We start from the raw sequence: 22969 nt of genomic DNA on the forward strand, positions 1-22969 counted from the left end.
TATTTTCCTTCCTCTCGTTGCCTCCTAATCTCTCTGTTTATTTCTATCAATCTCTCTCAGTTCGGTCTATCTCTCTCCGATCCTTGATCTCTCTCTATGTTCGGTGCGCAGAGGGGTTGAAGCCCAGCAGCCAACGCCACTCCTCCACACTTGTCCTGGTTTCCAGGCCAATCCATCCCCCTTCTTCAATTTCCACTAATCTATTGCTCTACATTAATTTTCTCCACCAATGCCAGAAATTGAATCACCTTCACCCCTTGCATCCATTTTTCAAATTCCCATTCACCTCTAAAGGATCGATGTTTCAGTTTCTCCATCAAGCACCACTGTCTCTTCCCATCCCTCTCCCAGTAAATAATTTCTTCTCCTTCCCTAATCTATTTTAATCACCTGAATTGATTTTAATTTCCAGCTTTTCTGCTCCTCCATCAAGCAGTGTCATATCTTTCAATCATGCACCAATCAATTTCTTCACCTCCCTAATCAATCTCTCTATTGATTATCTAAAAAAATAAATCAACTTGATGAAGCTTGATCCATTTTTCAAATCCCCCACCCACCTCTCCATCTCCACTGTCGATTTCTCCTCTTCAATGCCAAAAATTGAAGCCTCTTCAATTTCTCATCTACATCTCCTGGTTGTTCAATGTTCATCCCTCTTCTCCTATACAAAAAGTTGCAGCACTCCTCCACACCATCGCCCCCAGTTACGTCGCTCTGCTGCTGTTGCTCGTGATCGATCGAAGAACACAAGCTGCAGCATGCGAAGATCGAGCCACCGCTGCCATCGCAAGCATGAGCAGCTGCCGTTTATAGGAGCTGCCGTCAAGCTGCCATCACGCCTCAGCGCTGACGTCTCCACTTGCATCTCCTCAGTTTGCCACCGTCTCACCGTCAACCACTTATCGTTTCTTCCACTCCTCCGCTGTGGTTGAGACATCGTCCCCCTGCTGCTTCGTTCCCTGCAACCAAGGGGTTTACTTGTGCTCCGTCGTCGTCGCTTCTTCTTCCCGGCGTTGTTGATCTACCGGTGGCCATGTCGTTTTCGTCTCGTCGTCGACTATGCAGCCACATCGTCATTGCCGAACCAAGCCAGCTGCTCCTCTTCCATGTGCCGTCATCGTCATCTAACATGCCTAAAACTCAATTTTCAAATTTTGACTTCGATAAAACAATAGAAATGTGTTTCCAAATTTATGACTACAATTTTTCCCCAAAAGACATAAGGTGAGACTAATATGACTAGTTCTCATAATTAAATTAGTGAATTTAAAACTTTTTCCTTACCAACCTACATATAAAGCTAAAACTTGGCCAGTGCTTGCATACTTACCTAGTAGTGTGGAGATTATGGATACCCCATATCTGCATGACAGTTATAATTTAGTCGGATATACGGTACCAAATATAGATAGAATATCTTTATGAGGACTTGGGTTAGTTTTTAACTTGTATGTCAAGGAAATACCCGGGATTCTGGTCGGTTACGATTGTATTTTATCTATAATCCCATATTCCATTACGATATGGACTGTACTTTGTAAAGCGGACTCCTTCCCCTATATAAGGAGGGTCCATGTGCCTCTAGGGGTGCGTTTTTCTTTTTTCCAGTTTATACAATCAATAACATACTCGGCGGAATCATCCCCGGACAGGAGTAGGATATTACTTCTTAAATAAGAAGGTCTGAACCTGTATAAAATCTCTTGTCTCCAAACCCATTCACTTTCCTAGCTTGATAGCCACCCCCTTTTATTATTGCCGAAATCTTGTTTCGACAGTTGGCGCGCCAGGTAGGGGCAGCGTCAAGTTCTCGCCGACTAAGTGCGATGGGTTTCGTTTCTGGCATCGACGACTTCGCCTTCCCCCCCGGGCAGGCGTTCCGGTTCGGCAGCCTCAACTTCATCACCAATGACTTCGGCAAGATCTTTCCCCTTGACTCAGATTCAAACCAGTCAGGGAGAGACCAGGTCCCCGTGCCGTTCGGTATTCCAAACTCGGCCAAGGCCTACTCCAAGATCATCTCTCCCGAGTCGGCTTCAAACCACTCGGACGAGATCCAATCTACTCTTCCGCAACCAGATCAAGACGACGGGTCCTATCCCTCAATCCTGATGAAACTTCCTGATGATCTGGCCGCTGTCTGCACAGTCAAGACATCTCCCACTCGAAGATCTAGGCGAGCTCCGGCTTCGGCCCCGATCCGATCTAGATCCAGGGAGGTTGGCGTTATACTCCAACCTCTCGGGACAATCTCGACGGAAGAGTTGGATGGCTACCTCAGCTCCCCCGGCGTCAGTTCTCGACCAACCGATATCCTCGACTACGACGATTTCGGCTACCACTACGACCATGGCGACCTCGACAACTTCGATGACAGCTATGAGGATAACTACACGCCCCTCTTCTTCGGCGTATTCATGGCTGACAATGAAACGGAGGAACAACGCCAAGCCCGAGAAGCGGACCAAGATCGCGCACGGCAAGAAGCTGAACGTCGCCGACTGGAGGAAGAGCGACAGCGACAAGAGCGAGAACGACTATAGCGTGAGCAACAAGATCGCGAACGGATTGCAAAGGAGGCTGAAGATCGACGACAACGCGCCTTGGAATCTGGGCGGCGAGCAAGAGTGCTCATTGGGCAACAAGACGTCGATGGGACAGCGGTCTTTCGCACCCCCAGCAGAACGCGGTTGCAGCAATCACCCTCCTCGACACCCTCCTCAAGGAAGACGCACTCAACCAAGCTAATCATGTAGTCAACATCTTGAACCAGACGAAGACCATGATCGCTGCCTCGGTTCCAGCCAACTCCGCAAACACCCGCAACCTGACTGGTAGCCGAGTCCCTCATCTTCGATCTCAAGACTATCACCAGCCAAGCCTCAGCATTGCCGGCACCGAATCTAGTCGCAGGAGCAGGGGACATGATGAACGGTCTGTTCGTTCGCCTCCCGAGCGATATAGGGAGCGCCGAGTTGAACGACCACACTCCCCACATCGAAGGCGCCCCATCGATCTTCGCGACACCATCAACCAGCGCCGTGCAGCAAGAGGCCATCATTCACCGGATCGCTACGACGACGACGTGGACGGAGTTGCTGCCTTCACAAGCGATCTGCGTCGAGTGGATTGGCCAGCCAGCTTTAAGCCGCCTGGAATCGAGAAATATGATGGCACCACCAACCCTGAGTCTTGGCTCACCGTCTATGGTCTCACAATCCGCGCAGCAGGAGGAGACAACAAAGCCATGGCGAACTATCTACCTGTGGACCTAGCGGATTCTGCCCGGTCATGGCTTCACGGGCTACCCCGCGGCACGATCGAATCATGGGCAGAGCTACGCGACCACTTCATCGCCAACTTCCAAGGCACTTTTGAACGGCCCGGTACACACTTCAATCTCTACAACATCGTTTAGAAGTATGGAGAATCTCTTCGAGATTACATTCGACGCTTCTCCGACCAACGCAACAAGATCTCCGACATCACCGACGACGTCATCATCGCCGCCTTTACTAAAGGCATTCGCCACGAGGACCTAGTCGGCAAGTTCGGACGCAAACCTCCCAAGATGGTCAAACAGATGTTTGAAAAAGCCAATGAGTATGCCAAAGCTGAAGATGCTATCACGGCGTCCAAGCAGTTGGGCACCACTTGGAAACCAAAGAAGGATACGCCGACCGCAGGACACTACATGATAATTGAGCTATTGCCACCAAAATATTACAACAAAAAATATTTCGTAGCAATATATTGTACTATTGCAATGATAATTTTTCTGTGGCAAATAATTATGTTTTATTGCAACGATCTACAATCGTTGTTTTATTTAGTACTTCTGTTGCAATAGAAAATGAGATATCGCCACGAAAAATCTTCCTGTTGCAAAAAACATGTTCTATAGCCACAATTTTATTTTTTGTGGCAATTTACATAATACATGGTACTTTTCACTATTTTTTTGTTGCCACGATCAACAAATTTGTTGCAATAAAAAAATTATCATCTTATAATTTAACTTAATTTTTTCATATGGATATGGATTGAGACAAATTTTATGTGGAAATTGTAGCTCTCGACGAGATCTATAATTTTATAGTTGATAACTTTTTCATTTGAAATCTTTTAGATATTCAAATATATGATTCAAATCTCAGTTAGGTAGGCTCAAATGGAACGATATGCATATTCCAACAGAATTGATGCGTAGGTGAGTTGGTAAAGGTGATCATGCTTGAAGGATAGGTCTTGGGTTCGAATCCTAGCCAAGACATGGTATAAAGAAATAAATATAAATAGATAGGATGATAGATTAATATTTGAACTTTTAATTTGGTACGTAGAACTAATGCCACATATGGAGTGGTGGCAATAATTTTTATTACAACAATGTAAAGTGTTGCAATATGATTTTTTGCCACATCCATTCCGTGGCAACATCTAAATTTATTACCACTAAATAAAAATCGTTGCAATAACCTATTACCACGGCTAGCAACGATTTTAAAATTGTGGCAACATGCATTTATTGCCACAATTTTAGTATTGATGCCACATTTTTTTTCGTGGCAACAAATGATTTTTCTAGTAGTGGGAGGGAGTGGAAGTAACAACCACAAGGATCGCAAGCGTAAGCCCGAAGAACTTGTGGCCACAATCTCTCCATCTTCCCGACAACGTTCCCGCGTCAACACCTTCGACAAGATAATGAACTCTCAATGTCCGCATCATCCCAACTCCAACCACGTGGCCAAAGATTGCTTCGTCTACAAATAGTTTGCGGAGCAATACGTCAAGAACGCACGTAAGCCCTCAGACAGAGATCAAGGCACATCAAAGAAGAAAGATGATGAAGACGATGCCCCGACTGGTTTTCAAGATCATCGCAAAGAACTTAATCACATTTTCGGTGGACCCCTGGCTTATGAATCTAAGAGAAAGCAGAAGCTAACAGAACGGGAGATCAATGCGGTTCAGCCTAACACACCCCAATACCTTCGGTGGTCAGAGATAGCAATTAAGTTCGACCGCTCGGATCATCCCGACCGAGTGGTCCACCCGGGGCGGTACCCCCTGGTACTAGACCAAGTGGTTCGCAATGTCAAGCTCCGACGAACTCTCATCGATGGTGGCAGTGCACTCAACATACTTTTTGCCAAGACCCTGGACGATATGCAGATCCCTCGCACAGAATTAAAGTCGAGTAATGCACCCTTCCACGGAGTCATCCCAGGGCTATCAGCAACGCCACTCGGCCAGATCACTCTTCCAGTTACCTTCGGCACTCGGGAGAATTTTCGCACAGAAAACGTTTGTTTCGAAGTTGCTGATTTCGAGACAGCATACCATGCTATACTCGGACGACCGGCTCTAGCCAAATTCATGGCCATCCCATACTACACCTACATGATGATGAAGATGCCTGGTCCTCGAGGAGTCATATCCCTACGGAGCGACATTAAGCAAGCCGTCACATGCGATAAAGAAAGTTGCAAGATGGCCCAGACCCGCGAGATCACACTCGCCCGAGAAGAGATCTGACTGGCTGCGACCACGGCAAGCGAGGGAGAAGTGCCTGCAACCAAGCTGACCAAGACCGAAGAAAGCGATGCTAAGACGAAAAAGATTCCCTTAGATCCCTCTGATCCTGATAAGACTGCTGTAATAGGCGCTGAGTTAGATTGTAAATAGGAAAGCGCGCTCATCACCTTTCTTCAAAATAATAAAGATATCTTTGCATGGAAACCATCTGATATGCCTGGTATTCCTAGAGAGGTGATTGAGCACTCTTTACATGTTAAGGAAAACGCCAAACCCATCAAGCAACGACTCCGCCGTCTTGCACAGGACAGGAAGGATGCGATCAAGGAGAAATTAACCAAGCTGTTAGCAGCGGGCTTCATCAAGGAAGTCCTTCATCCCGACTGGCTGGCTAACCCAGTCCTGGTTCGGAAAAAGACGGGGCAATGGCGCATGTGTGTCGATTATACCGACCTCAACAAGTCTTGTCCCAAAGATTCTTTTGGGTTACCTCGCATTGACCAGGTAGTTGACTCAACGGCCGGCTGCGAGCTACTCAGCTTTTTGGATTGTTACTCGGGATATCATCAGATCCGACTAAAAGAATCTGACTGCTTGAAGACCTCATTTATTACACCCTTTGGGGCCTACTGCTACATCACCATGCCCTTTGGATTGAAGAACGCAGGAGCAACCTATCAACGCATGATTCAGAGGTGTTTCTCAACTCAGATCGGCCGTAATGTTGAGGCTTATGTTGATGATGTAGTCGTCAAGACTAAGCAGAAGGATGACCTGATCGCGGATTTAGAAGAAACTTTCGCAAGCATTCGTGCTTTCAGGATGAAACTAAACCCTGAAAAGTGCATCTTCGGAGTACCGTCTGGGAAATTGCTCGGATTTATGGTATCTCAAAGAGGCATACATGCCAACCTGGAGAAAATCAACGCCATCCTCAACATGAAACTGCCAAGCTCTCAAAAAGACGTCCAAAAGCTGACTGGTTGCATGGCGGCGCTCAGCCGGTTCGTCTCACGACTCGGCGAGCGGGGGATGCCATTCTTCAAGCTGCTGAAGAAGACTGACAATTTCCAGTGGGGGCCCGAAGCACAGAAAGCCTTTGAAGACTTCAAGAAACTTCTTACCACTCCACCAGTTTTGGCCTCGCCACATCCGCAAGAGCCGCTACTATTATATGCGTCGGCGACCTCCCAGGTTGTGAGTACGGTCCTGGTTGTCGAGCGTGAAGAGAAAGGCCATATTCAAAAAGTCCAACGTCCAATCTATTTCGTTAGCGAGGTTTTAGTCGACTCCAAGACAAGATATCCTCAGGTTCAAAAGTTACTATACGGTGTCTTAATTACCGTCAGGAAATTATCTCACTACTTTCAAAGTCACTCGGTCACGGTAGTCACATCGTTTCCACTCGGGGATATACTTCATAACCGCGAAGCAAACAGACGGATTGCGAAGTGGGCCTTAGAATTGATGTCTTTGGACATATCGTTCAAGCCACGAACTTCGATCAAGTCACAAGCTTTAGCTGATTTCCTTGCCGAGTGGACCGAGTGCCAAGAAGACATGCCAGAGGAAAAGATGGAATATTGGACTATGCATTTTGATGGGTCGAAGAGGCTTACAGGCACTGGAGCTGGGGTTGTTTTAATCTCCCCGACTAGAGAAAGATTGAGCTACGTATTGTGGATATATTTTTCTGCGTCCCATAATGTGGCGGAATACGAGGCGCTACTCCATGGACTAAGAATTGCAATATCTCTAGGAATTCACCGACTAATCGTCCGTGGAGACTCTCAGTTGGTTGTTAATCAAGTCATGAAAGAGTGGTCATGTCTGGATGATAATATGACCGCTTATCGACAAGAGGTACGCAAGCTGGAAAATAAATTCGATGGACTTGAGCTCACCCATGTCCTCCGACATAACAATGAGGTAGCCGACAGACTGGCCAATTTTGGTTCAAAACGGGAAGCAGCTCCTTCAGATGTGTTCGTCGAACATCTTTACGAACCGACCGTGCCCAGAAAAGAGACAGTCAAAGCCATAGATACTCAAGGCGTAAGCATGATCGAAGCCGACTGGAGAGAACCTTTCATAAGATTTTTGACCAAACAAGAACTCCTCCAAGACAAAAGTGAAGCCGAGCGGATTTCCAGGCGCAGCAGACTTTACATTATTCACGAGACTGAGCTGTACACGAAAAGTCCGTCAGGAATACTACAGCGCTGTGTGTTTTTGGAAGAAGGGAGACAATTGTTGAAGGATATACATTCGGGTATTTGCGGTAATCGTGCTGCTGCACGGACCATTGCCGGCAAAGCTTACCGGCAAGGTTTTTTCTGGCCTACAGCTGTGTCTGATGCTGACAAGATTGTGCGAACATGCGAAGGTTGTCAATTTTTTACCAGACAAATTCATTTACCAGCCCAAGAGTTGCTAACCATCCCGTTGTCCTAGCCATTTGCGGTCTCGGGGCTTGACATGATCGGCCCGTTTAAAAGGGCAGTTGGCGGTTACACGCATCTCTTTGTGGCTATCGACAAATTCTCCAAGTGGATTGAGGCTAAACCGGTCATCACGATCACAGCAGATAAAGCTAGAGATTTTTTCATCAACATTATGCATCGGTTTAGGGTACCTAATCGGATCATCACTGATAATGGCACTCTATTCACTGGCGGAGCATTTAAAGACTTTTGTGAAGATTTCGGCATTAAAATTTGTTACGCCTCCATGGCATACCCTAGGAGTAACGGACAAGTCGAGCGCGCTAACGGCATGATACTTCAAGGGATCAAAGCACGAGTTTTTGACCGACTATGTCCCTATGCTGGCAAGTAGGTAGATCAGCTGCCGTCCATACTTTGGTCTTTACGCACTACTCCTAGTCGGGCTACCGGCCAGTCGCCGTTCTTTTTGGTTTATGACGCAGAAGCAATGTTGCCGAGTGAAGTGAAATTTGAATCACTACGATTTCGGAACTTCAACGAGGAGGGCTATGAAGAGGGCCGAGTAGACGACAACAATCGATTAGAAGAAGCCCGAGAAGCAGCTTTAATTCAGTCGACTCGATATTTGCAAGGGTTGCGCCGTTATCATAATCGAAATGTTCGATCGCGAGCCTTTTTAGTCGGCGACCTGGTTCTGAGGAAAATTCAAACAACACAGGATCGGCATAAATTATCTCCCTTATGGGAAGGACCGTTCATAATTGCTGAAGTCACTCGGCCAGGTTCTTATCGACTCAAGCGCGAAGACGGTACTCTCATCAACAATTCTTGGAATATTGAACACCTTCGTCGATTTTATGCTTAGGCATTTCGTTTGTATCTTTCCTCTTTGACTGCTAACTTCAAGTTTTTCCTTGAAGTTTTCAGTCAGGGGGCTACTATGAAAATAATGGAGTGTGATTTTTATCAATTCAATTTGCTTACTTGATTTATCATTGCCCTATTTGGTCTTTCGACTTAGCCAATGAGGACTGAAGGTTTTTAATAGCTTTTGCGGGTTTTAGGCTCAATAAGGTTTGACAAAGGCTTTTAAGAAATCAGAAGCTAAGTATGGAACACCAAGCATAGCATAAATTCATCAATATTGTACAAATTGAGCCTCCACTGTCATTGTTATATCAATCAGTATCAGTTTTTTCATCATCAGACTTATCAGACCCAGTCGGCCGAAGGTCGACATCTTGGAATCTCTCAACTACATCAGCAGCAATCTTGTCAGCGGCTTTCTGCGCATCACTGATGAGGTCAAGAGCAGCTTCTTCGCTCTTCCCGTCTGCAAAGCCATCAATGGCATCAATGTCAACTCTTGGATAAAGGGATTTGGTCATTGCCAACGCCAGACTTGCTCCCATACTTCCAGCTTCTTTGATGTTCTTGAAGTAAGTATCTGGAGCGACTCTCAGCTTGTCGAAGATTTCGGCAGCATCAAGTGTATTCGAACCAGCGTTATTGAAGAACATGGCCTGGATAAGTGGAGTAGCAGCATTAGCGACTTTATCCCTGGCTCCTTCAAGCTTGTTGATCTTGTCAACTAAGACATCAAATTGTGCTTGAGACTTGATCTTGCGGTCTGCGTCAACAGATTCACATTAATGAATCAGCATATAGAGGATAATGGCTTATGAGGTATTGATTGTTGGTACCTTCAACCTCCTTTAAAGCCGAATCCCTCTGTCTTGCCAGCTCTGCCTTGTCATTTTCCAGAGTTTGGATCTGCTTCTCTAGTTGAGATATCTTGGCAGCTTGCACTACAATAACTTTGGTTAATCAAGATTACAGAGATAACAGCACAAATTAGTTGGGCAGAGTTTGCACGAACCTTTTGTTGAGCCACTCAGTTCGAAATTGGACTCCTGGAGCTCAGCAATCCGATCCCTCAGATCGTGTTCATTCTTCTTGGCAAGTTTTCTGGCCTCGTGCAGTTGACTCCTGGTGGCTTCGAGGGTTCCGAGATGAGGAACTAGTCTCTCTAGGGTTGCGGTTTTCGCCTCGTTCCTAAGATGAATCCTCTGCGGAGCAGTTTAATCAGCGCTCGAGCCAGACGACAAACAAGATGGCTGAGGTCAGGCGTCAAGGAACTTACATTTACAATGCGAGTTGCTTGGTTGAGTGCCTTTTTCAGTAGGCATACCTCTTCGTCTTCTTTTTGCCGGTTTATTACAATTCCTTGAGGTTGCAAGTTGTCATCCCACCACTTGACCAGAATTGGAGGGCACGAATCTTCGGCTGCTTGTATACGGGGAATTTCTTCTTCATCACCGATCATTGGTCCTAATCCATCCATTGACAAAGGTTAGACAATTGATCAGAGTTATTTGGGTCAACATGGTTTCAGACAAAGTGTTTACCCGTAATGATTTCTGGACGAGGATGAGTGGATTCAGATGCCTTTAAAGGGGATCCAGATCTCCGGTCATTGCTGGCGTCTTGTCCGCGAGGGTTGCCTGCTTGGGTTTCGACTTCTGGAATCTCTTGGCTTAGCCCTGCGTCCGACTGGTTTCCAGTCGGGGGCTCCTGATTAACTCCGGCTTCGGCTTCGGCCGACTGGTTTCCAGTCGGGGGTTGATCACCGGATTCTACATTATCGGTTGCCGGCTGATTGTCACTCGGATGATCCTCACCAGTTGGCCCGGTTTCTTTGGAAGAACTTGTGTCCACGTTAGTCGGGTCAGAGTCTTTCCCAGACGGATCTATATCAGATGGTTTCCTGCAAATTTGATTATCAGTATTATTGCCGCAATGGGTGCGCATCAATGCAAGAGAGATCGTTATATGAGTTGCACCTAGAAGACTTCCTGATCTTTGGCACAGGGCGACTGGATGTTTTCTTCCTTGGAGTAGCCTGTTTTGGTAGTTTCTTGGTTGTCTCTCGGTCTCCAGGCCTCCTGGCGGTATCATCGGCTTCATCGTCACTTAGAACCAGCTTCCTCTTTTGAGAATCTAACTGGCCGATTGGGTTAGAAGCACTTCGTTGAGTTTCGAACCGAATTCTTGGTCCTCCGCTCCCTTGCCCAGTTTGGTGGCGGGGAGATCGGCGTTGAGCGATTGGGGGATCCGACTTCATCAAAGCAAATTCCTGGGTGTAATATCCTTCATTGTTAACTGATTCAACAAGAAAACAAGATCATATTTTGAGAAAGGTTGAAGTGTATGAATACATACCGGTGGAGGATTGAATGCATTGAACGGTACGACTGGCAGCAAGTGTGAGTAGCTGACAACGATGGCGTTTGAGAAGATCTTATACATCCTTTCCTTCATGACCTTGAAGTCAAGAGAATCTGGATCTTCACGGTTTGGGTCATGCTTGCCGTCAAATTTGAAGGCTGTGCGAGATCTTTCTTTGATTGAAGCTAACCGACACTTGATAAAGTGCCGGGTAATCTGTTCTCCTTGAAGGCCCTGTTCTTTCAGCTTGATCATCCTCTCCATCAGTTCTACTGCTTGTGCAGCTTCATCTCCCATTGGCAGTGAGTTTCAAGTATCCCGATAAACTGGAGGAAGACAGGAGTACTCGGGAAGAACAGGCTTGGGGTTTTGAACATAAAACCAATTTGCGTGCCAGCCCTTATTTGAGGTCTTGAAGGGCATGGAGAAGTATTTTTGGCTTAGTGTTCCCCTGAGTTGGAAACCAGCACCCCCAACGACACATGGTTTGCTCTTATTTGGCTGGGGCTTGAGGAAGAAGATGTGGCGGAACAAGGCGAAATGAGGCCTAATGCCCAGAAAAGCTTCGCAGGCATGAATAAAATTGGCAATATGCACTATGGAGTTTGGATTCAGATGATGCAAGCTAATCCCGTAGAAGTTCAGAATTCCCCGGAAAAATCTTGAGGTTGGAAGAGAAAATCCGCCATAGAAGAAATGAGCAAATACCACGATTTCGTGTGTATCGGGGGTCGGGAATGCCTCACCAAATGCCGGTCGCCACCCGATGATCTCTTTTGGTGGAAGAACGCCGTGTGCCACAATCTCCTTCAGATTGTCTTCCATCACATCGGAGGGCGCCCATTGACTCTCGAAGCTTTCTCTTTCTTCCGCCATGAATGTGAACTGGATGGTCTGATTTAGTTCGAGATACGGCTGGAAAGGGATGGGGAATCGGAGCGGTGGATGTGGGGAGAAATTTCATGAAGTTTTTGAGGGTGGATTGGAGCGGATTGATGAACCCTAGTTTGCCCGGCGCAGTTTTGCACTGTAGCAGGAAATAGGGAAAATGGCGAGAGTCTCGGTGGGGAAGACGAAGAGATGTTTTTTCACTTCGGTATTATTAGGGTATCGGGAGTACTAATGGGCCTGGGCCTGTACAGTACTTCAGCCCAATACTATAATCAGCGTGGCCTGTTATGATCCCTAGGGACTTAGGCACTTTTTGCTTTGGCAATTTGTGTTCACAATAGTGTGGCCCAATGCTATTAAAATCCTTTTTAACACGATTCAATAATTCTTTGGAATTATTATGATGCACATAAAAAGGTGCCCGACAGAAAGGTGTTATACCGTTTTTGTAAGCTTTATTAGGCTGCAAAAGATGTTTGGGTTGATTTGAGATGACTGGTTTATTAATAGTCATTCCTTTAGCATGTTATATGCTTATTTGGGTTATGGTAAGGGTCACAGCCTAGGCTATTAGACTCATTAATTGCCATGATTTTCTATCATGTTTGGTGGATCATTTTGTGAGATTTTTACTCGGATTCCTATCAACATGTCTTATTTTGGACCTTTGAGTGTTTATCACTCGGCCCTTCTTGTATTTTTTGTCCTTGATATGTTCAAGTTGAGAAGCAGTCGGCTGGATATCTTATTTAGTGCCATGCGTGCTTCGCTATAAAACCACTCGGTTCTTGACTATATGTTTAGTTTTTCAACTAATCACATAGTCGGGGGCTACACCTAATTAGGTGCATCTACTCGATGCACCATGTTTTATTTTCGCCCTTCGCAGTCTTTGATTTTAGCACTCGGCAAGCTGGAGCAAGCTGAATTGAAGCACTCGGACTATCGTTTTTTGTTTCGAGAAGGTTATTTCGTCAACTGCGAAGGTCTCGGGGGCTACTGTGGAGATTATGGATACCCTATATCTGCATGACAGTTATAATTTAGTCGGATATACAGTACCAAATATAGATAGAATATCTTTATGAGGACTTGGGTTAGTTTTTAACTTGTATGTCAAGAAAATACCCGGGATCCTGGTCGGTTACGATTGTATTTTATCTATAATCTCATATTCCGTTAGGATATGGACTGTACTTTGTAAAGCGGACTCCTTCTCCTATATAAGGAGGGTCCGTGTGCCTCTTGGGGCGCTTTTTTCTTTTTTCCAGTTTATACAATCAATAACATACTCGGCGGAATCATCCCCGGACAGGAGTAGGGTATTACTTCTTAAATAAGAAGACCTAAACCTGTATAAAATCCCTTGTCTCCAAACCCATCCACTTTTCTAGCTTGATAGCCACCACCTTTTATTATTCCCGAAATCTTATTTCGACGAGTAGTCACCGATTAGGTTCTGATTTTTCCAGTTTTTTGAAATTTTTTCTGACCATTCTGCTGCTTGCCACGAGTTCTGCTGATTATCTCTGAGATTTTATTTTTGTTGGGTGACCGGTTGGTTTCTTAATTTAGGCGACGTATCCGGTGATTATACCTCATGGTAGACGCTCCCCGCGTACGTGCCAGTGATTTCTTTCGTTTGTTTGTATTGTTTTCTGCTCAGCCGGTTCCATCTACACATGTTGTTTTCTGATTCGTAGTTTGTGTTTTTGGTTCGTCCTTTTTTTTTTTGTGATCGCTGCTGTGAGCAAGCGTGCCCAGTTGTGACTTGTGAGCAAGCTAGCGTGTGAGCAAGCATGCTCAGCTATATGCTTGCCTTGTGCTGGCATGCGCTGCCTCAAAGGCTGCATGCGTATTCCACGTGCTCCCACGCACACTCACGTGTCTCTATGTAGGTTTTTTTTCGTGACGTAGGCTGTGTTTAGTTGCTACTAAAATTGGAAGTTTGATTGATATTGGAACGATATACCAGAAAAGTAGAAAAGTTAAAAGTTTATGTGTGTAGGAAAGTTTTGATATAATAAAAAAGTTGGAAGTTTGAAGAATAACTTTGGAACTAAACACGGTGTGATTGAATATATACCAATGTGTTTTGTTGCTGCCCGTGATATTTCTGTTTCTCATACTCCGTATTTTTCTTCTGGGTTGGGTGTGTTCGGCCCCCTATTTTCCTAACCCCTCCCTCTTTTTCCGCGTGCATGTTTTTCAAACTACTAAATGGTGGTGCTTTTTTGCAAAAAGTTTTTATACGAAAGTTGCTTAAAAAAATTAAATTAATCCATTTTTGAAAAAAAAAGCAAATACTTAATTAATCACGTGCTAATGGACCGCTCTGTTTTTCGTGCGCAAATTTAGTGTTGGAAACCTGGGCTGCCGAACACACCCCTAGTGCTTATCTTTCTCGCTGTAATTCCATTATCTTTCTCTATTTAAGCCAGACTCTCTTGTTGTTTTATCGTCCCTCCTTCAAATCAAACTTCCATTCTTTCTTTAGTCTGTAGTTATTTAGCTATATGTGCTTTGCATCTACCTTCTTCTATCGACGTCATAGTTCTTGCTTTGTTGGTGTGTATTCTGTGTCGTGTCTGAGACTGGCACCGTCGACACGTAGAATAGCAGGATGAGTACTGGCGAGCTGCTACAAGTTCATAATGTAAAATCAAAGGTGTTTTTGATTATTATTCTGTGATAAACAATTGGCATTGGAGATTATTGGTTTTGTTATTTGGAATTTATCCACAAAGTGGTTTTGGAGATGATTGAAATTTACAGGTGAATCTACAGGATACGGCTGTTATTTCATGTGACCGGTCAGACCGGGCAGTGTGTGCCGGTCAGACCGGCGTGTATTGAGCGGTCGGACCGGCCAGCCCGTGATCTGGCCGGCCGACGCTGTGTCGGTTTCGGTTTCGGGTTGTTTGTTTGGATATCCGTGATTATTTCATGATTATAACTTCTAGATGGATACTATACGTATGTAATACTGTTGTTTGCTACTAATGAGTCAAGTTGGAGATAGCTTGGTCTCGAAATATGGTTTCTTTGTTTATTTCATGTGTAGGTGACTCGATACCTCGGGAGAGTATTTGTGGTGATGGACCGGGAGTCGGCTTGGGGATAAGACGACGTCCGTGGTGGTCAGAGATCATGCGGGATACATAGGCTAGAGTTGATGCACGTGGTTGATGGAGATTCCATATGGCATACGATGGAGGTATTGTGTGCGTATGGGATGCGGAGTCGAATTTGGAAGGAGTCCAAATTTGGTACGATTGGTTATGTAAAGTTTCTTTCTTGTACTAGAGGGTTTCCTAAGGTGTTTAGGACTCCTAGTATGAGTTTGGTTTGTGGCTTTAGGCTGCCTACCTCGGGTATAAATAGAGGAGGAGCGTGAGGCTTCCCGGTATCGCTTTTGAGAGCAATTGAGTTGAGTTTTGAGTTAGGGTTTCGAGTTTAGTCGAAACTTTTGTAAGAAGTGCTGTTGGTGCACTTTGTAAACACAGAGAGAATCAATAAAGTCGTCATCCACTTTAAGAGTTCTTCGACTTGTGTTTACCGGGTTTCGGCGGTCTAACCGGCGATCTACCGGCGGTCAGACCGGCAGCATACGGGCGGTCCGACCGGCGGCGGCGACAGGCGCGTGAGGCGACTTTGGCGGTAAATGGTTTGTGATACTCGAGTATAAATTATATGGTATATTTCTAAACCCTGATCGAGATAACGTGGTGTCATACGATCAGTTCCCCTTAAATACCTCGGGAACGCCAAAACTCCTCTTGCTGCTGTTCACATTACGTTCAGAGCATATGAGGATATAAGTTCATAGAACAGGTGCCACAATTGTTAATAACTTAATACTGGGCCATGACTAAAGCCAATGATTATCAGCAAGTCGTGGACTGCGGGTAAAGCGTACATCTACTGCAGTAGAATATCTTTAAAACTATTCGAATAGCCGTACTCATGGAATTGAGTACCGGGACTCATATGGTACCCTGGTTAGAAATTTAAAGTCTATATATTTATAAATTCTTGCTATAACTCTTCCAGATTGTTTATTACTGCTTTTTGCAAAGAACCCTACTATATGCCAATGCATAACATATTTTCATGATAACTTGCTGAGTATTATGAATACTCATCCTTGCTCTTATAACCCCTTTTTCAGATCTGGGTCAAGAGGAGGACCCCTATGACTATTACTATGATGACCCCAATAATTTAGAAAATCCCAAAAGGTCTTCCTAGTCAGAATGTACTAGAACTTCCGCTGTGTAATATTAGCACCTATGTTTAATTAGGTGAGTACCAATTATTGTAAAACTTTAATGTATGCAATGAAAAACCAGTTATATTGTATGTATCAATATTTACTGATCCAGGGATTGATACATTAATCATAGTCGGATCCAAGTAATTAGTTTTGGGACCCAACATAACCCTAGCCGATTCAAAAAAGAATTTGGAAATAGCAGGAAAAGATCTTCATTACATATGGGCCCGAGACGTTATCATCTTCTCCACCAACACTTAGACGATTTTCGATCGGTCTCGGCTTCTTCATTGGCTTCATCTCCAGGGCAACCGCTCGAGTCGTCGCCGCCACAGCCATCCTCTCACCGTTGTCGTCGTCGTCGCCGCCGTATCCACCAATGCCGCCACCGCCGCATCACTCGGCTCCAAGAAGAGGCTGAGTGCTGACGATCATTATCGACCAATTTCGACCGTCAATATTGCCTATTTAATGAAGACTAGCTATGCTTGCAATGCATAATTTGTAAATAAAATATCTACTTCCACTATGTACTATGCTACTAACATGTACACAGGAGAAGCACATATAAATGTACGCAGGAGAAGCACATATAAATGGAGGAGAAATGATGGAAAACAAACGAACAATCAATTGGAAAACGTCGAGAAGCAGACCTCTGGATAGATGGGCTAGTAACACAGAATTCACACGAGTAAATGAGCCCAAAAATTCACTACACTGGACCGAGGAGCTAACAGGGAGTTTACTTGCCGAGTTATGCGCTGATTGGGCCTGGCCAGGGTTCGGCCAAACCCCTAATTCGGCTGAACCAGTAGCTAGCCCAATCAACCCTGTTCTTCACCAGCTGGTAGTTATCAGTTACAATGCGCGGTTATGACCGGTTAAAACTGAAGCAACGCCGTGGACACATGTCACAAGGAGGTGAAGCAAAAGGGAAGATGTTGCTTGGATGCCATGGAGGATCTCCACCTTCCAAAGGCTCCTCCACCTATAAATACCCTCTCATTCCCTTCATTCCAAACACACACTCAAGAAGAAAAGCTCTCTCCCTCTCCCAAGTTTAGTAGTATCTTAGTGCTAGTGGAGTAGGAACTAGAATAGTCCTCTTAGTCCTAGGGTCTTCAGGAGAATTCGGGTATGGCTCTAGTAGATTTCCTCTCAATTAATAGAATATTCTTCTTTATACATCTTCGGTATTTTATTCCATTTATATTACTTGAGTACCGACTTTCCTTTATACTTGTATCAATATAGTTGTGTAACTAGCCTACCAGAGAGGTGCAATGGTGTGGGTTTAGTGTCCGATTACTCGGTTGCTCTATGTCATCTCGGGGGATATAGAGTAGAATTTAATAATGTAGACGTGGTGTCTAGATTATTAAGTATCATTATCTGAGCATATATGCTACGGATTAGTCGAGGTGGACCACTGATGATGACAGCTCAGTATGGGTATTCCTCCACGATAGTATATATATTTCTAAGACAAATTCCTGGGGAGGGTACTCCTCCGTATTTAGCCTCGGTTGGACGGCCATGACAGGTTGTCGTAAGGAACTTGGCAACCCGAGGTGGTCTCTCGGAACACCAGGAGGGCACTATTAGGGGTATTGGTTGCATGACTGTATACTAGCAAGTGTAAACTAAATGTATATGTATACTAGAAATATAGGATGTATTCTTTTCTTATTCTTTCTCCACTTAGCTTAGATTATATTTTAGTGAGAGTATCTTAGTTCTTCCTTCTATGTATCACCTACCCTTGAATTACTTAACCCATGCTTAGACTTTGATGTATGTAAGTAATATATAAGTTATTAGCATAGTACTCTCTTATCATATCTTTCCTGGGGATTAAATAAATATGATACCTTGGAATACTCCCGGGTGAAATGCTACAATAGTATATCCGTGCGCTTGCGTATCATATCTACGGCCATAAATATACCATGAATATTTCTACGTCAAAGGAATTATATTTCTAGTAATATCGTTAAGAAATATCAACAAGCATTTCTGGCGCCGTTGTCGGGGAAGATTAATGACTAAGAGTTTACTACATGCTAATAATTTTATATTTACCTCTGTATAGTCAGAGTCCTATGTAGGCAAACCTTGTTTGTTTTCTCTTTTATGTGGAAACAGGGTAGTACAAGACTGGTTCTAATATGCCCACCAATTTCAATCCTGAGTCGCTAGTGAGGCAAATCCGACCCCGTGTCATTCCTCCTCAAGTTACTTTATCAACAATAGACTAGCCATCTCCGCGCCACCAGAGTTTAACGATATGGCTGGCAAGATCCTCCGCAATTTTGCTACTCCCTCCGCCGACAACATACCCGTTGGACCGTAAGTCAGTGTGGGAGATGGTGACTTTGAAGACTAGTCTAATCACGATGGCGTAGGCTAGCCCGTTCTGTGGCAAGCCTAATGAGGATGCAAGTGCTCATCCACAGCAATTCCTGGAAATCTGTAGCACGGAATCACTCCAGATACTATCAGGCTCCGATTGCTCCCGTTCACCATCCTCGGGAGAGCGAAACAGTGGCTCTACGCCAACCGTGCAATGATGAGTACCCGAAATAAGCGCTCAACGACATTCCTCTCAAGATTCTTCCTAATGGGCAGGACCAATGCTCTTCATGGAAGAATATCCAGCTTTTAGGCGACGAGGGATGAAACCATTTCTGAAGCTTGGGAAAGGCTGCAGGAATGCATTACCGCCTGTCCTCATCATAGGATAGATGAGTGGCTCATCCTGCAGGGTTTCTTCAACGGATTAACCCCCTCGTCTCGGGAATCACCTAGACGCTGCTGCTGGAAAGACATTCTTCTAAAAAAGGTCAGAGGTGCCACCTACCTGATTGAAAAGATGGTCTCAAATATGGTAGGAGCAAGGAACGACTCTAAACCTGTCAACATGGTATGCGCACCGTCACGGAGACGGAAATACTCGCTGCTATGTTGGATCTCCCTAAGAAAAGACAGGACAACAATGAGAAGGACGCCAAGCATGGTACCGTTAAGACCTTGAACGCTCACATGACGTGAAAGGTCTATGGCAATACCGGTCACTCTGGGACGGATCGGCCAGGAACCCGTAAGGATGTCATGTTCATGCACAACAACAACGGGTATCGTCCACAAGGACATCAAGGATGGAGCATTGCTCCATGGGGAAGGTTATGTATGGACCAAAGGAGGTCAAAGTAAAAGCCCGAAGGACAGATAGCCTCGTCAATTTCATGATGAACTTCCTGGATCAGGAAGAAACAAGGATTTATCAATACCTTAAGCCGACATCCAAGAAGCCGAGAATACAAGCGGATCAACCTGCATTCCCAATTTCGAAGAAGGCACCGACCGCACCAAAAACAAAGAATGTGTGGCGCTCCAAATTTGGTACAATTGGAATTTGTAAAGTTGGTTTCTTGTATGGGAAGGTTTCCTAGGTGGATTAGGACTTCTTGTATGAGTTTACTTCATGGCTTTAGGCTGCATACCTCATGTATAAATAGAGAGGGAGGGTGGGCCTCCCGGTATCGCTTTAGTGAGCATTGTGTTGTGAGAATAGTTAGGGTTTCGAGTTTAGTCAAGATTTTCATGAGGAGTACTGTTGTTGCACTTTGTAAACACAGAGAGAAGTAATAAAGTTGTGATATACTTTGAGAGATCTTCAATTTGTGTTTGCTTTGGTTCGGTAGTCTAACCGGCAAGACACCTGCGTCAGACCGGCGGGTTAGTGGCAGTCAGGCCGGCGGCAAATCAGGCAACTGCAGCTTCTACAGGGCGGTCAGACCGGACGAGCTACACCGGTCAGACCGATGGCATCAGCGTGGTTAGACTGGCGGATCTACTCCTGTCAGACCGGTCAACATCGAATTGAGGCTAATTTTTAGTTCCGCTAATTCAGACCCGTCAGACCGGTACTCCAACCATTCACCTCCCTCTGGTTGCCTTAATTCTTATTATTCGATCCTACAATACATTCAGTCTTTGATTCCACCTTGATTCCCTTATTGATGTCAACAGATTGTGACCATGCGAATTATATCCAGTGGTTGAATTATCACCAGGAATGTACTGAAATGTATCTAGTTAACCTAACTAATAATTCACAGCTGTTATACATTTTGCTGAAGCAAGTGCGTGCATTTTCACATATTAATTTGCAGTACGTGTGTTTGATTTGATGCAGGTGATCGTCATGAGGTCCAGAGGGTTGGAGCCACAAATTCAACTAGGTCTTACCTTGGTAAATATTTTCATTCCATTTTTAAGCTGAAAAAATTGTTTCCGGTTATTTTGGTTGACGTGGTTCTAATTGGTGCTTTGAAAATGACAATTCTTTAGAATCTGATGGGATAAAGAATACAAGCAAATATTGGGGTATTAGGTCCAGTTATTCTGTAAGATAGTTGGTGTTTATGTGGATTTGGGATTGTGTTCTAGCAAGCGGACTGTCATTGTCACACCCGGAAAAATGCAACCATTTTCCGAAATGCTCATTGTATTAATCCCCGTCCCAGAAAGGTGGAGTACAATAACAAAGTTGTTGTATTACAAGCCACACTTGCGAAAAAATAAATAGAGTACTTTATTAAAGAGTGAGCATAGGCCCTTACATTCAAAGATAAACAAAAAGATAGCGGAAGTCTACGGAAGTAGCATCCACACAGGCACTTGACGGCAGTATGAGCTAGCAGTCCAAGCCTTCTCCTCCAAAGCATCCAGCTTCTGAAGTAGAGGTGAGCAAGAATGAGTACCACGCGGTATTCAGCAAGCCATACCGGAGGTGCACAATAATGCATAAGGGTAACAAAGGAATGGCATAATATTATTCATTTTTCATAAAGCCATAGTTCCAATAGTTCACAAGTGTAAAGCAAAGTTTAAAACACGATCCTGATCTGAGTCATAATAATAGAGTTCACAAAGTTGCAAGCCCACGCAACCAACCCAGGTTAAACCACCTGCTGAAAACCATCACGATTCTGTTCTCTCAGGTTTTAGAAAGTCGGGACCAACTTGGAGTAACATTGCTAGGCATGCCCATACAGGCGCGGCTATTCGAATAGATTTTAACTCTGATCAGAGGTGTACAACTTTATCCACAAGGCACGTCCTCCTCGTCATATCCACCATGCGCTGCAATACCTGAAGGTACCTGGACAGAGTCCATGCTAAGACCTTTCACCTAATTTGCCACGAAACAATGAAACTCCTGAAGGTAACCCCTCAGTGTAACCCGCTAAAGCACTCGACCCCTGATTACCGGTCCCCTGGTCCTCAGGATGGGACTAGCCGCCGCGACTGGGCACCACATGGTCAAAGACTGACCCTCGGCCCATAGTTCCCGAGTTTCACTGCCTTGAGACGGATTAAACTTCTGGTCAGGCCTTACCCATTAGACTTTTGGTTGCACGATAAGGCTTCGCAACATATGCCCGAGAGAGTCCCAAAACGAGTTTTAGTTTTCGCAAAGGAAACTCCATTTATCCCACCCATCAACTACCTAGTTGATGGTCTAGCACTTGATCAAGATTTTAAGTTGAGATTACTATATCCCAAATTATCCAAAAATTCTAAAGTTGAATCTAGGCGTGGCTAAGCATAAGCCTAAAGTAACTAGTAAGTCCAACATATAGGGTACTTGACTAGACATTTTATTTTACTTAGGGTTCTCAAGGACATGGATATCAAATCAATATGGCTATAAAAAGGATAATAGGAATAATAACTAATAAAAATAATGGTGAACGATATAATTTATGAAAGCAATGCAATAATAGTAAAACAATATAATTTTCACAAGATTAGGATTCAACATGTTCAAGGTATAATATGACTTGCCTTGATTGCTCACAAAGTCTTCGCGGTCCACTGCGACAATCTACAGATCTTCCAGCACGATGACGGAGTACGTGACAAGGGAAAACAAACTAGGCTAAGAAAAACCATCAAAACAGTACAAGGCATAAAAGTAGGTTGTTAACATTATAAGGAACAATTAGAGACTTGAATGGGTCGATTCGGAGTTTGAACGGTCAAGATATGACCATTTGAAGTTCATGTGCTGTTTAAATGAAAATTTGCAATTTTGTGAATTATTTTTCTAATAAAGAAAATTCGAATTACTGCATCAGCGATGAGAGAGAGCGTGCCCGTGGACCGGGTCTACCGGGCGGGTCCCACTTGCCAGCCGCACGGTTCACTGTGAGCCGAGCACACGAGGGCGGCTCACGGCGCACCGGCACATAGGCACAGCCGGGCAGGAGCAGCACTCGAGATCGGCGGCTCGCCGGCGACGGCCAACGGCACGGCGGTGGTGCAACGAGGTGCGGAAAGGGGAAAAACGGAAAGGGGAGGAGGTGACGGTCCTCACCGAGCGAACGCGGTGGCGAGAGCTCGACGGAGATGCCAGTGATGAGGGAGAAACGACGAGGAGCTTCGGGTCATCGGTGTTGTCGTCGTTCCCGTGGTCCTTGTGCTCGACGGAGGAGTGGACGGGGAAGACGAGGAAGCGGCAAAGCAGATGGTGGCGACGCCGGGCTCCGAGGAGGTTCCGTCCACCGGCGAG

General features: G+C 44.9%; 1 non-coding gene across 1 annotated transcript; it reads right to left on the reverse strand.

Moving 5' to 3' along the window:
* Positions 1-19024: 19024 nt before the first annotated feature.
* On the reverse strand, positions 19025-19131 carry LOC127756096 (small nucleolar RNA R71). The gene has a single exon (XR_008013138.1). It is a non-coding gene; the product is annotated as a small nucleolar RNA R71 (small nucleolar RNA).
* Positions 19132-22969: the final 3838 nt, after the last annotated feature.

Source organism: Oryza glaberrima, chromosome 11 (genome assembly GCF_000147395.1).
Source record: "Oryza glaberrima chromosome 11, OglaRS2, whole genome shotgun sequence".
NCBI classification, from domain to species: domain Eukaryota; kingdom Viridiplantae; phylum Streptophyta; class Magnoliopsida; order Poales; family Poaceae; genus Oryza; species Oryza glaberrima.